Source organism: Heloderma suspectum, chromosome 3 (assembly GCF_057233095.1).
Source record: "Heloderma suspectum isolate Gila_16-S chromosome 3, 16-S_ref, whole genome shotgun sequence".
Lineage (NCBI taxonomy): Eukaryota > Metazoa > Chordata > Lepidosauria > Squamata > Helodermatidae > Heloderma > Heloderma suspectum.
In genome coordinates this window covers 68,649,103-68,662,739 of record NC_139460.1, presented here as the reverse complement: position 1 = coordinate 68,662,739, position 13,637 = coordinate 68,649,103, and positions in this window count along the sequence as shown.

Below are 13,637 nucleotides of genomic sequence, written 5' to 3'. Positions count from 1 at the left end.
ATTATACAAATTAGGCTGCTAGTTGCTTTCATATGCATCATTTGTCCAGAGTTATCTCTTCTATGGAATGGACCACAGTAACAATCCATTAGGGATGTACGAAAGTCACTTACCTTTTCGAAGGGTGACATTCACGGTGGGGGGGAGGCGCTCCATCCCTCCCCCCGAAATTCTCTCCGGCAGGCTCCGCTCCACAGAGATTCTGTGGAGCCGCCAGCCGGGGCTGCCCGCAGCCAGACATCCAGCCACTGGGCAGCCTGCAGGGATGCAAATGGCAGCTGCCGTAGCCGCCGCCATTTGCGTCCCTGTATTTTGCTGTGATAGGCTATGTAAGTATTTACGTAGCCTATCACAACCAAAAAAAAAAGACAGAGGACGCAAATGGCAGCGGCTACAGCGGCCGCCATTTGTGTTCCCTTTTTTTGCCGTTTTAGCCTATGTAAGTATTTACGTAGGCTAAAACCGCAAAAAAAAGGGAACGCAAATGGCGGCCGCCATAGGCACCGCCATATGCGTCCGCTGTCTTTTTTTTTTTTTGCCATGATAGGCTATGTAAATACTTACGTAGCCTATCACGGCCTCCGCAGGGATGCAAATGGCATCCCTGCATTAGATGTGACAGGCTACGTAATTATTTACGTAGCCTATCACGGCTATAATGAAGAAGCTAATGGCAGCTGCACACGCGGCCACCATTTGCAAGTCAGCGTGGACGGCAGCAGGTAAGTGCTCCGTTTTGCGTGCCTTTTGTGGGGTGGGGGGGCAGGGGGCTTCATTCCACCACGGATTTCAGGGGGCTGAATGCACTGGCATTCGGCCTCACCAAGATCCATGGCGGAATTCTCTGACATCCCTACAATCCATACGGGTGAAAGAGCTATGTATATGCAGAAGAATTCTCTCACTCAACCTGGAAGCACACCTGTATTTTCCACGAAAGGATTTCACCTCCCTTTCATTTACATGGTTTGGTTCAAATTATTATTATTTTCTTATTACAGGGCAGTGTAGCAGCTTGTTTAGGAAGCAGAACTCAGTAAAATAATACAAACTCAGAACTGTATTTGGAGTATAGATAACAGTGGAAGTTTGAAATGGGAGCTTAGGTAACAGGTAAAACACATACTATTCTGAGATTATAGGCTTTGCTACTGAGAAGCTCAGTTGTATTGTTATTTTTTAGGTGTGCCTCACATACCTTGGGCTGGATCCAGGATCTGTCTTCTGTGAGAGGATGGGATCTGCTTATAGAAGGTCCCTCCACTTGATTTTGGGGGATACCTATCCCCCATCCCCCCACACTACAGCTCACCTGATTCAGCAGGGTCTCCTGATTCTCTGTGTAGCATTTTCAGGTGGCTGGAAGGGCTGCCATGGGAAGGGGTGGGAAACTCCACTTTCATCAGTGCAGTTAACTCAGCATAAATCTAGGGATGGACGAAAGGGACTTACCTGGTCCCGCAGCTTGCTTCGCGGTGGGGGGGAGGCGCCTCGGTTCTCCCCCCGAAGTTTAGGTGAGGGGGGGGAGGTGCCCCGCCTCGCCCGGCCGAAATTCAGGCCGGGGGGGAGGCGCCCCATCCCTCGCTGCCGAAATTCAGGCCAGGGAGGAGCGCCACATCTACCCGGCCACGAAAAAAAAAAGGAAAGTAAAAAAAAACAAAACACACCCGTGATAGGCTACGTAACGATTTACGTAGCCTATCACGGCTAGATTTCCAAAGTCAGCTGTGATAGGCTATGTAAATCGCCACGTAGCCTATCATGGGTGACTTTGGGAAAAAAAAAAGTGTGTACGTAAATGGCGGCACCCATGGGGCCATTTGCCCCATTTTTAAGGAATGCCATTTGCGTTCCTTAGTTTGGCACGTCTAGTCTACGTAAAGATTTATGTAGACTACAGCGAAAATAAGGGAACGCTATTTGCACTTTTTTTAAAAAAAAAGTCACCCGTGATAGGCTACGTGACGATTCACGTAGCCTATCACTGCTGACTTTGGAAATCTAGCCGTGATAGGCTACGTAAATCATTACGTAGCCTATCACGGGTGTGTTTTTGTTTTTGTTTTACTTTCCTTTTTTATTTTGCAATGGCGGCGGCGGCAGCCGGTCAGAAGACCGGCCGCTGCCGCTGCCGCCGCCCCTGCCGAAACGCCGCCGAAACACCCCCGGGACCCGCCGCCGAGAGGGACATTCGCACAAGGTAAGTCCCATCCCGGGGGGGCGGGGGGCCGGCGGAGAATTTAACCACCAATTTCGGGGGGTCGAATGCGTTGGCATTCGGCCTCCCAGAGATTCATGGAGAAATTCTCCATCATCCCTACATAAATCTGGACTCCACCCCCTAGTAGAATCTCCATTTTCTTCTGGAAGGTTGATTAAGAATATATGATCTGTCAGTGCAAGAATGCTGAAATTTATACTTGCTGATCTCTAACCTAATGAAATTGCTAGGAGCAACCTTCACCAGTATACCACGCAGGGGAACTCTAGAACTGCAAATGTCTCGCTGATTGCTGAATCATTGGGATTATTTGGTATTGCTGCCTCCTGTTAGAAAGGCACTTAGCAGAGAAAAAACAAAAGGCAGAATGGAAAGAAAACAGCTTTACTCACAAGTACTCTTGCACATCCAAATGCAGGCACATTTTAGGGTTTCAAAAGGTTTTGTTTGGTCCATTTCTTCGTGTTCTACAACAGCAGTAGGAGAGAAAGAGTGCAAGCCATGTGCTTCCAGCAATGGAGGAAAGCAGAGATTGGAGAGGGGAGAGGAGGAATAGGAAACCACTGCAGGCTATAGAGATTCTAAGGCTAGCTATGTCCATGCATTAGCTAACTGCAGCACTGCCCCCCTTCCTGTAACATGCAGTTGAGGCTGAAATGGTCTCAACAGTCATCAGGTTACCTGAGGTGTGAATTGGCCAGCCCAGAGCTCTGGTGAGAAAAACACTCTATTCATGAAGCATCACCACCATCAGAAAACACATTACAGCCTGCTGATCGTTGTTATAGAGACAGGGTGACCTGTTGCCACAATTACTTGATGAACTGCAATCCCTGTAGCCCTGCTATATGGTCCCCCTCGATGACCACCTGCCCTTTGCTCTTTGTCAAAGTTTTAATCTCTCCTTCACATAGCCCAGCTTATGTCATTTAAATTCTGAGTTTTTCCCTGTTGCAACCAGGCCTCCAACATGACTTGCAAAATCCCTAGTGCCCTCCCTGTCTGCTTTTTTGGCAAGAGTAACTCTTCCACCTTCACGGATAACTTTCTCTTTATACTTCCTGGTTCTAGATATCTAGTGTAGTAGTTGCCAATCCAAGCTTAACTGTGTTATCTAACCAACTTCTCTATTCTTTATTAAAGCCACATACTGAGCGGTCTTGTGTATTCCATAATAAAGTCTATATTCTTTTATTCAAGCCTTGGTCTCTCTAATATCCCCTTGATAAAGCATAATTTTCCCATGCCACACCTCAACTCTAGGCCCGAAACCTAAAACAGGGGTGGACAACTTGGGGCCCTCCAGATGTTTTGACTAACAACTCCTCACCATTGGCTATGCTGGCTAGGCTGACGGGAGTTGTAGGCCAAAACATCTGGAGGATGACAGGTTGCTCACCCCTTGACCTATACTTTCAGTGTGTCCATCAGTTACATAGGTGGGTACACATTCTGATCAAGAGACATTTTGTGTGTTCTGCCCAATTTTTTCCCTTTCTATTTGCAGCTCACATGTATTTACAGATTGCATTTGTAGGCAAACCATAAATAAAACTTTCCCATATTATGAAAAAAAAATAGTTTATATTAACTATATTTATATTAAGACTTGCCAGCTTTATACTGATACCTAATGGTTTGCTGATCATTTTCCTTCCATCTAAATTCTCAGATGGAAGAAGATATATGAATACCTTGTTCTTTCTTTAAGCTCCTCTCTTGTAATTCTACTCATTGGCCCCTGATGACCTGTGCTAAATACTTCCAGGTCTGCTTACAGCTTCTCCAGGGACAAGAAATTAACTGTACCAGTCATTCTTTGTAATGTAATCCTTCCTCTTACTCTGCCTGTTTAGTCTTCCTTATCTATTTTTTCATTCCAGTCAGCTCCTTTGGCCTCCCAGCATGCACTGAGACCCTTACCTTGCAGAGAATCCTGTTCTGTCACTGCCTCTTGCTTTCCCTTTCAGGACTAAGAATGTGCAAGAATGACAGAGATATATATCACCATTGTGATACTGGTTGATATATTAGGTTAAAATTTGCTGAAATACATGTACATTTAAATTTGTCATCAGTGTCTGGCTTCACTGATTATTCAGCCAAAGCAAAATATACATGTAGTTTGCATAAACATTTTGATTCTTTTCCAGAGAAAGTGAATTGGTCAATTAAAATGGAGTTAATTAAGACTGAATGCTTAATTAAATTCAAGTGGGCATACAAGGAATACAATAATCTCTCGATTGCCTTTTTGGATGTGTGTGTTGTGTGTGTTTTTCCAGAAGACAAACTACAGACAATGATTCGAAGCATAGTAATATGTTAATATGAAAGATAAAAACAAAACATCATGTGTGTAAACAGTAGAGCTGAAAGATGCAACACCATCTTCTCAAGTCTTTGGAAATGGAAAGTGCTTATAGATTCAGGCTGAACTTCATGGACTTCATTGTATTTATTCTCCTATAGTGGTAACACAAGCCATGTGGCATAATATTGTATAATTGGCTCTGAACAAGGCTTGAGCTTTACATATAAGAACTGACCTGGAAGATCAGAATAATTATTAGGGATGTTGGAGAACTCCACCACGGACTCCAGTGAGGCCGGATTCCACCCCCCGCAATGGACCTACCTGGCGGCGGATGCAGCAGGGACAGTGGCTCCGGCGGCGGCTCCAGGTCATCTTTCGGGCTGCTGCAGCCGCAAATGGTGGCTGTCGTGGCAGCCGCCATTTGCATCCCTGCTTTTGCCATGATAGGCTATGTAAATATTTATGTAGCCTATCACGGCTACAGCTAGGATGCAAATGGCGTACAGGACGCCATTTGCGTCCCTGCTGCTTTAGCTGTGATAGGCTACGTAAATATATATGTAGCCTATCACAGCCTAGCATAGGGACGCAAATGGCATCCTCTATGCAGGACGCCATTTGTGTCTGCAGCAGCCTGGCAGTGGATGGGGCCCCTGCTGTGGATTGGCCCGGCCGGCGGCTCTGCGGACTGGCCATGGAGTGAAGCCGGCTGGATTCCGGCGTGGAGGACTGGATTGCCTCCCACCCCGTTGAGGATTCTGGGAGGAGGCCCAGATCACCTCCCCCCCCTGCAGAACCCAGCCGAGCCAGGTAAGTGGGGTTTCATACACCCCTACTAAGTATTCTATCTCTATCAGTGGCCAGGTAGATACTACTGAAAACTTGCCATCCCAGTTGTTTATTGCCAGCAATATACTTCATCTGATCATGGAGGCTCTAATAAGTTGTTCTTCAATAATTTGTCTAACCCTTTTATAATACCATCAGTGCTAGTGGCTATCAGCACTTCTTATGATAGTGCATTCTATAAGTTAAGGAGAATACATACATGGAAGCTGCTTTTAAAAACAACAACAACCCTCAAGTAAATTAAATACCTGGAATTAGGGATGTCAGAGAATTCCACCACGGATCTCGGTGAGGCTGAATGCCAGTGCATTCGGCCCCCCGAAATCCATGGTGGAACAAAGCCCCCCACCCCCCCACCCTGCGAAAGGTGCGTGAAATGGAGCACTTACCTGCTGCCGTTCATGCTGCTTTGCGAATGGCGGCTGTGTCTGTGGCCGCCATTCGCTTCTTCATTATAGCCATGATAGGCTACAAACTTACATAGCCTATCACGGCTAATGCAGGGATGCCATTTGTGTCCCTGTGGAGGCCGTGATAGGCTACGTAAGTATTTACGTAACCTATCACGGCAAAAAAAAGGGAACGCAAATGGCGGCCACCGTAGCCACCGCCATTTGCGTTCCCTTTTTTTTTTGCTGTGATAGGCTATGTAAATATTTACGTAGCCTATTTCGGCAAAAGACAGGGGCGCAAATGGTGGCCACTATGCCATTTTCACCCCTGTCTTTTGCCATGATAGGCTACATAAATATTTACGTAGCCTATAACGGCAAAAAAAAGGGAACGCAAATGGCGGCTGCCGTAGCTGCCGCCATTTGCATTCCTTTTTTTTTTTTTGCCATGATAAGCTACGTAAATATTTACGTAGCTTATCATGGCAAAATACAGGGATGCAAATGGCAGCAGCTACGGCAACCGCCATTTGTGTCCCTGTGCAGGCTGCCCAGCGGCCGGATGTCCAGGTGTGGGCGGCCCCAGACAGTGGCTCCGTGGAGTCGCCGCGGAACGAAGCCAGCCGGGGAGAATTTTGGGGGGAGGGACAGAGCGCCTCCCCCCCCCACCGTAAATGTCACCCTTTGAAAAGGTAAGTGACTTTTGTACATCCATACCTGGAATAGAAAATGAAAATGACAGAGAAAGGGCAAAGCCCATAAAGTGTTTTGATTACCCTTTCTGGAGTTCGGCGTGCGGTGGGAGAGATCTTGTGGAACACTGATAGCCTCTCCAATATAAAAGCAGTGCTATCACATCAGGAGGACCCCCTGTTTCGGCCTGCATTATAGCTGACAAACATGAAGGGATGGCGGAGAATTTCTCCCCGAAACTTCAGGGGGCCGAGCGCCAACGTGTTCGGCCCCCCGAACAAGTTTCGGGGAGAAATCCTCCGCCCCCCCCCGCCCCCCGCACCTCCCCCGGGACGGGACTTACCTTTCCCGAATGTCCCTCCCGGCGGCGGGTCCGGCCGGTGGTTCAGCTGGTGTTCGTCCGGGGCGGGGGCGGCAGCCGATCTTTCGACCGGCTGCCGCCCCCACCATTCCAATAAAAGAAAAAAAAAACGCCCCCGTGATAGGCTATGTGACGATTAACGTAGCCTATCACGGCTAGATCTGCGAAGTCAGCCGTGATAGGCTACGTTAATCGTCACGTAGCCTATCACGGGTGACTTTAAAAAAAAAAAAAAGCGCGTACGGATAATGGCGGCCCCCATAGTGAGCTGCCATTCCCATTCCTTATTTGGTCGCTGTAGTCTACGTAAAGATTTACGTAGACTACAGCGAAAATAAGGGCAACGCTATTTGCGTTGCCCTTATTTTCGCCGTAGTCTACGTAAAGATTTACCTAGACTACAGCGACCAAATAAGGAACGCGAATGGCAGCTCCCTATGGGGGCCGCCATTTGCGTACGCGCTTTTTTTTTTTAAGTCACCCGTGATAGGCTACGTGACGATTAATGTAGCCTAATACGGTTGACTTTGCAGATCTAGCCGTGATAGTCTACGTTAATCATCACGTAGCCTATCACGGGGGCGTTTTGTTTCTTTTTAAAAAACTTTGGAGTTCGCGGCCTGGCGAGGTGAGGCGCCTCCTCCCTGGCCTGAATTTCGGCTGGGCAAGGTGGGAAGCCTCCCCCCCCAGCCTGAACTTCGCGGGGGGAGCAGCGAAGCGCCTCCCCCCACCGCGAACAAGCTTCGAGGACAGGTAAGTGACTTTCGTCCACCCCTACAAACATGGGGAAATCTGAAAAGCATCAGATTTTTCTAGAACCATCATTCCAACCCTAAGACCTGATTGCACAGAAAAAAAAACCTTGTTTATACAGGAAGATGAACATCCTTTTCTATTGATCCTTGATTTTTCCATAAATCTTTTATAACACACATCATAAACTGAAGGACTTCACAACAAGTTCCTAAGAGACACAGAAGATCTGAACATTATTTCTTTCATTTTGTGTACTCATATGCCCACTTGGAGAATAACAATATCCAAGCATTATTTTTAGCAGCACAATTCCTACACATGTCTACTCAAAAATAAATCCCACTGATTTTAATAGGGCAGACTCCCAAGTAGCATGCAGAGGCCTGCAGCCTTATAAAATCTTTTATTTATTTATTTTGTATCTGAAAGTGAACCAGTGTGCCAATTTTATGCGTCGTCACCAATACTCTCTGCTTAGTCACAGTAAAATTATCTTGTGTCATTCTACCCAACATGAATTTCCATGCTAAAATCCATCCAGATGGCTTCCAACTAGGAATGGACAAAAATGTCAATTTCAGTTCTTCTCTGATTCTCATTTTTCTGGTCTTAAACTTGTCTTGTCTCATTTCCACATCAGTTTGCATTTTTTGGCGTTAGGTCCGCATGAAAATCGCTATGCATTTTTGTGTGCAAAATGTAAGCATTTTTTTACACAATGATGCCTATGATGTACAATTTCTGCAAGCAATTTCTCCTAATATAATGCATTTTACATTATTTTCATGAATCCATGCATTACTGTAGGCACTTTCCCATAATATAATACATTTTTGTACACTTTAAAAAAAATTTGGAGACTTGCATTGCAAAAGTTGGAAGTTAAATCAAAGTATAAGTGCATTTCAGTTTGCATATTGATTTGGGAAGTGTGAACTAGGAAAGTTGGCATTAAACTGCAAACCAAACTAATTTCTCCTCCGTCTCTACTTCCTACAGCCATGCACATTTCCGAATGGCAAATAAATCTGTTTGAGCCTTCTTTGGAAGCTTGAATTCACTCTTTCCAAAGTCTTTGGCACCTTTTAAAAAATCAACCTAAAAATATGACATCACAGTGGCAATTTTCACCCCCTTCTTGGTATTTTAACAGCTTTGTAGCCCCTGCGGAGAAGTGAACAAACAGAAGAAAACCAAACAGGTGCAGTGGTCTGAACTAATCTAACAGTGTGGTGAAATGAGCATGTAACACATAGCAGCACAGCAGTTGGCAGTTCCCAACCTGTTGCCCTAGTGATTTCGGAATAACATGCTATATCTTAGACTTGTGACTGTCAGTTTGGAAAGCCAGTTCCTTAGTTGCCAGTTAGACTGATCAGGAATTTTGCCACACATCAGCACAATTTACTTTCAGGTCACTGGGAATCTTTGAACACAGATTCAGATCAAACATCTTAGGCTTGAAGGATTTCTATTTGTTATTAACCAACACTTACCCCCGCACTGGCCCCCCTACCCACCCAAGGCAAATCAGCTTTCTAAAAATCAAGGATGTTGCCATGCCAGTTCAAGTATATATAACTCAAACAAAAAATTCTACTTTTCGATTCACAGAGCAAATAACTCCTGAAATGGACATTTGTGTTATTGAAACAAATTTCTAAGTGTGCCCATATATGGGGAGCATTTAATACTTGTGAAGATCCATAGGCTAGAAACCAAAGGGGCTAACATGATTAATGCAATGTTCTTTTTTTAACTGACTTTTAAAAATATATGAACAGCTAACCCCTATGCCTGTTTACAAGCTAGTTTTTAAACTCTCCTCTGTTTCAAATCAAAATCAGTTTGAGAAGTGGCATGGGTTCCTGATGTTCAAGAAAAAATAAATATAAAGCAACCAGTTTTATTTTTCTTTGGATCCCAGCCATAACATCCATACTAGTGATATCCACAGGGCTCAAGTAATAAACTAATGATGTAGGTGAGGAGGAATTTGAAATTTCAAGATTCATATCACATCTTCTTAAAACCACTTACGGGCTGAATCTACACTTACTGCCTTTTTTCGCTTCCAATGAGGTTTTACCACCCGTCTTTCACACTACGCAGTACCTGCCTTGAATTGGAACCGGAATTTCCCACTTCCATGCTCCCGCTTTCAATACCCTAATATCCCAGTATTTCCCCTTAATGTGCTCTGATTTTCTGCCTTCGCTACCGTATCCAGTCGTAGTCCCCTCCCCCGCCTGTCCATATATGGCAGTGTTTGTATTTCCCTCCTGTCCAATCACAGCTCTTGACGGCCCCATGTCTTCTTCCGGCTACTGATCGCATAGCTTCCTCAGCAGCCCCCATTTCCTCAGCAACAAGCAAAGTGCTGGATGTGCACGCGCTTGTCTGATCTCGGAAGCTAAGCTTGGAAGGGTCGGCCCCAGTTAGTAGTTGGATGGGCAACTGCCTGGGAATCAGGCTTCCTGCATTGAGCAGGGAGTTGTTCTATCCCTTCAAATGAGACTAAATTTTACCCCCTCCTATCCCCCACTCTGGATGGTTTTTTTAATTAAGGCGCTATCCTCGCAGAATCGGGGCTTCTCCGCGATGTTTTTTTTTTCTAATTCAAGCATGATCTTCAAAGATTCTTACTTACGTAGCCTATCACGGTAGCCTGGCAGGACGCAAATGGCAGCCACTACGGTGGTTTGCATCCGCAGTAGCCCGTCCATGGCTGGAACTCCGGCTGCGGATGGCCCTGGCCGGCTGCTCTGTGGAGCCGCTGAGGAGTGGAGCCAGCCGGGCAGGATTCTGGGTGGGAGGACCAGATTGCCTCCCCCCCATTGAGGATTCTGGCGGGAGGGACGGAGCGCCTCCCCCCCCATCACGAATCACATCCGCGAAAAGGTAAGTGACTTTCGTACATCCCTACTCATCGGCCCAAGCTGGATGATTTGCCCAGATCTGTTTGCCTACAACAGTATTAAGGGTTTCAGAAGGCCATTTACCCCTCTAACTCCTCTGTTTTCTTTTCCTTTTTCAACAGGCACTCTCAGCATTCCATAGGGCCTGGAGGTTTGCAAGTCCTTGCTGGGCCTTTTAACAGTTGTTGTTGTTGTTGTTCCATCAAGTGTTTCTCTATATCACCAAATGCTTGTATTTCCTGGCTTATTTATACTTGAAATAAAAGCAGAGGTTCTCTAGAATTTAGAATAACCTCCAGACATTTTGGACTATAACTCTCATTATTCCTGACCATTGGCCATGCTGGCTGGGGCTGATGGGAATTATAGGCCAAAACATCTGGAGAGATCCACATTGGGAAAGGTTTTTTGACATTTACAAACTAATATACTTCTACGTATCTGGGGAATCACTCAAGTATGTAGAGCTACTACCTGGGTGGTCCCATTTTGTTTCCAAATGATAGAGAAGAGATCACTGAAGTCAGTATGGGAAGGAATTATGTCAATGGTGGTGACAAAAAGGAGGAGGAGGAGGAGAGGAAAGTGTGTGTGTGTGTGTGTGTGTGTGTGTGAATACCAGAGTACTTTATGCAATACAATTATTTCTGACACAATGGAGAAAGAGTACATTCAGTGTATGAAAATGCAGGGTCATGACATGAAGCCAACATTAGAAGATAGAGCAAAGCTCTCTACATGTCACACTCAGTCTATGTCCTTTTTCCATTTTGTATCTGAGTCAGACAGTTTATTTCAGATTTTTTTATCATTTGCTTTTTATAGACTATTTCAGTGCATGAAGACAGGGTGTATTTGTTGCTTTGGGGCTCAATGAAATCCCTGGGATTTTTCAGTCAGCTTTGCGTGAAGCCCTAGGGCTGCCATCAAGTCTGTGGTGCCATGTTTTTGAGCTAATCAGCATTCCCCACATCAAGTTTAGGTGTTGTTGTTGTTTTCATTTATATATGAGAATGCACAGCCTTCCTGGAAAATTAAGCATGTCAAATGTGCAGTAGTTTATGAAGTAAAAAATTAGAACCGGAAATGAGTTTCAGATATTTATCTAAAGCTCTGTACGGAAACATTTTTAAAAGTACAGGTTATCTAGCAGTTGCTTAGTAACCCTACCGAGTTAGAAGCTAGAAACCATTATTATATCACCCTATGTGGTGATTTTGTTTTTATGCCTTAATAAGGCAGGCTAACATGCATATGGTGCATGCTACCTCATTCTGTCATTGCAATGAGTTCTTTCAGAACATTTCTATCATATTTTTTCTTGCAATCCGTGTAATTGATTTGCACTGACCATGTCCTTTCAATAAGCTGACTACTACTATATCCTTCAGGAAATTAATCCTTTAATATTTCCCAATTTCAGGAAATACTTGCAACTTCGAATATGCCTTCCAACTCTAGTTGCTGCTTTATCTGGCTCTGCTTCTATTCCTATACAATTTGAGAAGATGGCAAAAAGGGAAATAGCCAGTAGCCACAGGGTTAAAATTGAAAACTGGGAGGTGAAACAGAGCAGTTGGAAATTCACATCTACTGTGAAATTGCAGCTAAATTTGTCTTTTAAGAGGTTCTGTGGTATATTAAATGAAGTTATTTTGCATCTGACTTTTTACACCAGCTTTGTCAAAGGTGTAAAGGATTGGTTCTTGGTGAGATGTAGTCAGCTCTCAGCTGTCATGCATTTGACTGGGAAATTAACTTTCTCCTAAATCGGTACTCCAGAGAAAACATGAAAAGTGTTTTTTATATAAGACAAACAAACATTGATTGATTTCTTTTTTGGATCTGGATGCGAGGGAAATGTAAGACATCAGCATTATTACCAACAATACACTCTTATCAGTCTATTTTCATTCACATTGTGTACATCTCAGAGGGTAAAAAAAATCACTTGCTTTCTCAAATACATTTGAAGGTGCTTCAGTTTTCAACATCATGGAGACATAACATCAGAGCTGTCTATAGCGTTCCTTTCTCATTTGTATGTAAAAGGTTACATAAAGTGTTGAAGCAGTGAATTGATCAGAATTTCAAAATAAATGAGATACCATACTTAATAATGGAGATCAAAATCAACACATTTCCCATTAGAATGTAAACTGGGGATGGACAAAGCAGACTTGTTTTGTCTGTCATTTTTGCATGTGTTGTTAATTCATACATTCATTCTGTTCCATTTTCACATTAATCTATGTCTTTGTTGTTGTTGTTTAAAGAATCTGCACAAAGCTGTCTATGCATTTGATAGTGAAAATACATTTTTGTATGAATTTCAATGCTTTTCTAACCTGAAAACTACACTGCAAAACTTGAAAAAGTGCAGAGCTGGAAGGGTTCTGATCCATACACTAGTTCAGGAGGTGTGAATCAGGTTGGTTCACTTCCAGATGGGGACCTTTCTTGGCACCTGCCAAGGTGTACTCCTCCTCCCACTTTTTATTTTAATTAACACATTTTCTTACTAGCATCTGAGATTGCTGTGAAATAGGTTTCTGTTGGTGCTGAAAACTATGGGTTCAAAGAAGTTGTTTAGTGTGATGGGCTCAGACTCCACCTCTGCCTTGTATGCAGTATGTTGGGCAGGTGACTTGTCTTTGCCATACCTCCCGTGGCAGCCATTTTGTGAAGATGCCCAGGACAGTTTCTCAAATTGCTAAATGTTCCCATAATCCAGCAAGGTTGCCTACCCCTGTGCTAGACAATCCAGACAGTATACAGCAGGTCAATCCAATGCAGACAAATTAAAACTAGTAATTGTGTCTAAGTGAAAATCAACTGGTAAGTTTCAGTGGATCATAAAAGGAAGGGGAGCAAGGAGAGCTGTTGCTGGCACAAGGTTCAAGCTAATTATGAGCTAATTATGGTTTGGGTGGGATCAACTTGTAAATAACTCACACATTTTGAAATGGAGAAAAATCCCCAGTTTTGAACTTTGTTGGCATCAGTCACACACACCATAGGTAAAGACAAATGAAAAAAGATGCTGAGGAGTATTGAGAGTTACTGAAGACTATAGGACAAAGACCAGCTTGCTAACACTTTCACTGTTATTCTGATATCCCATGTAATG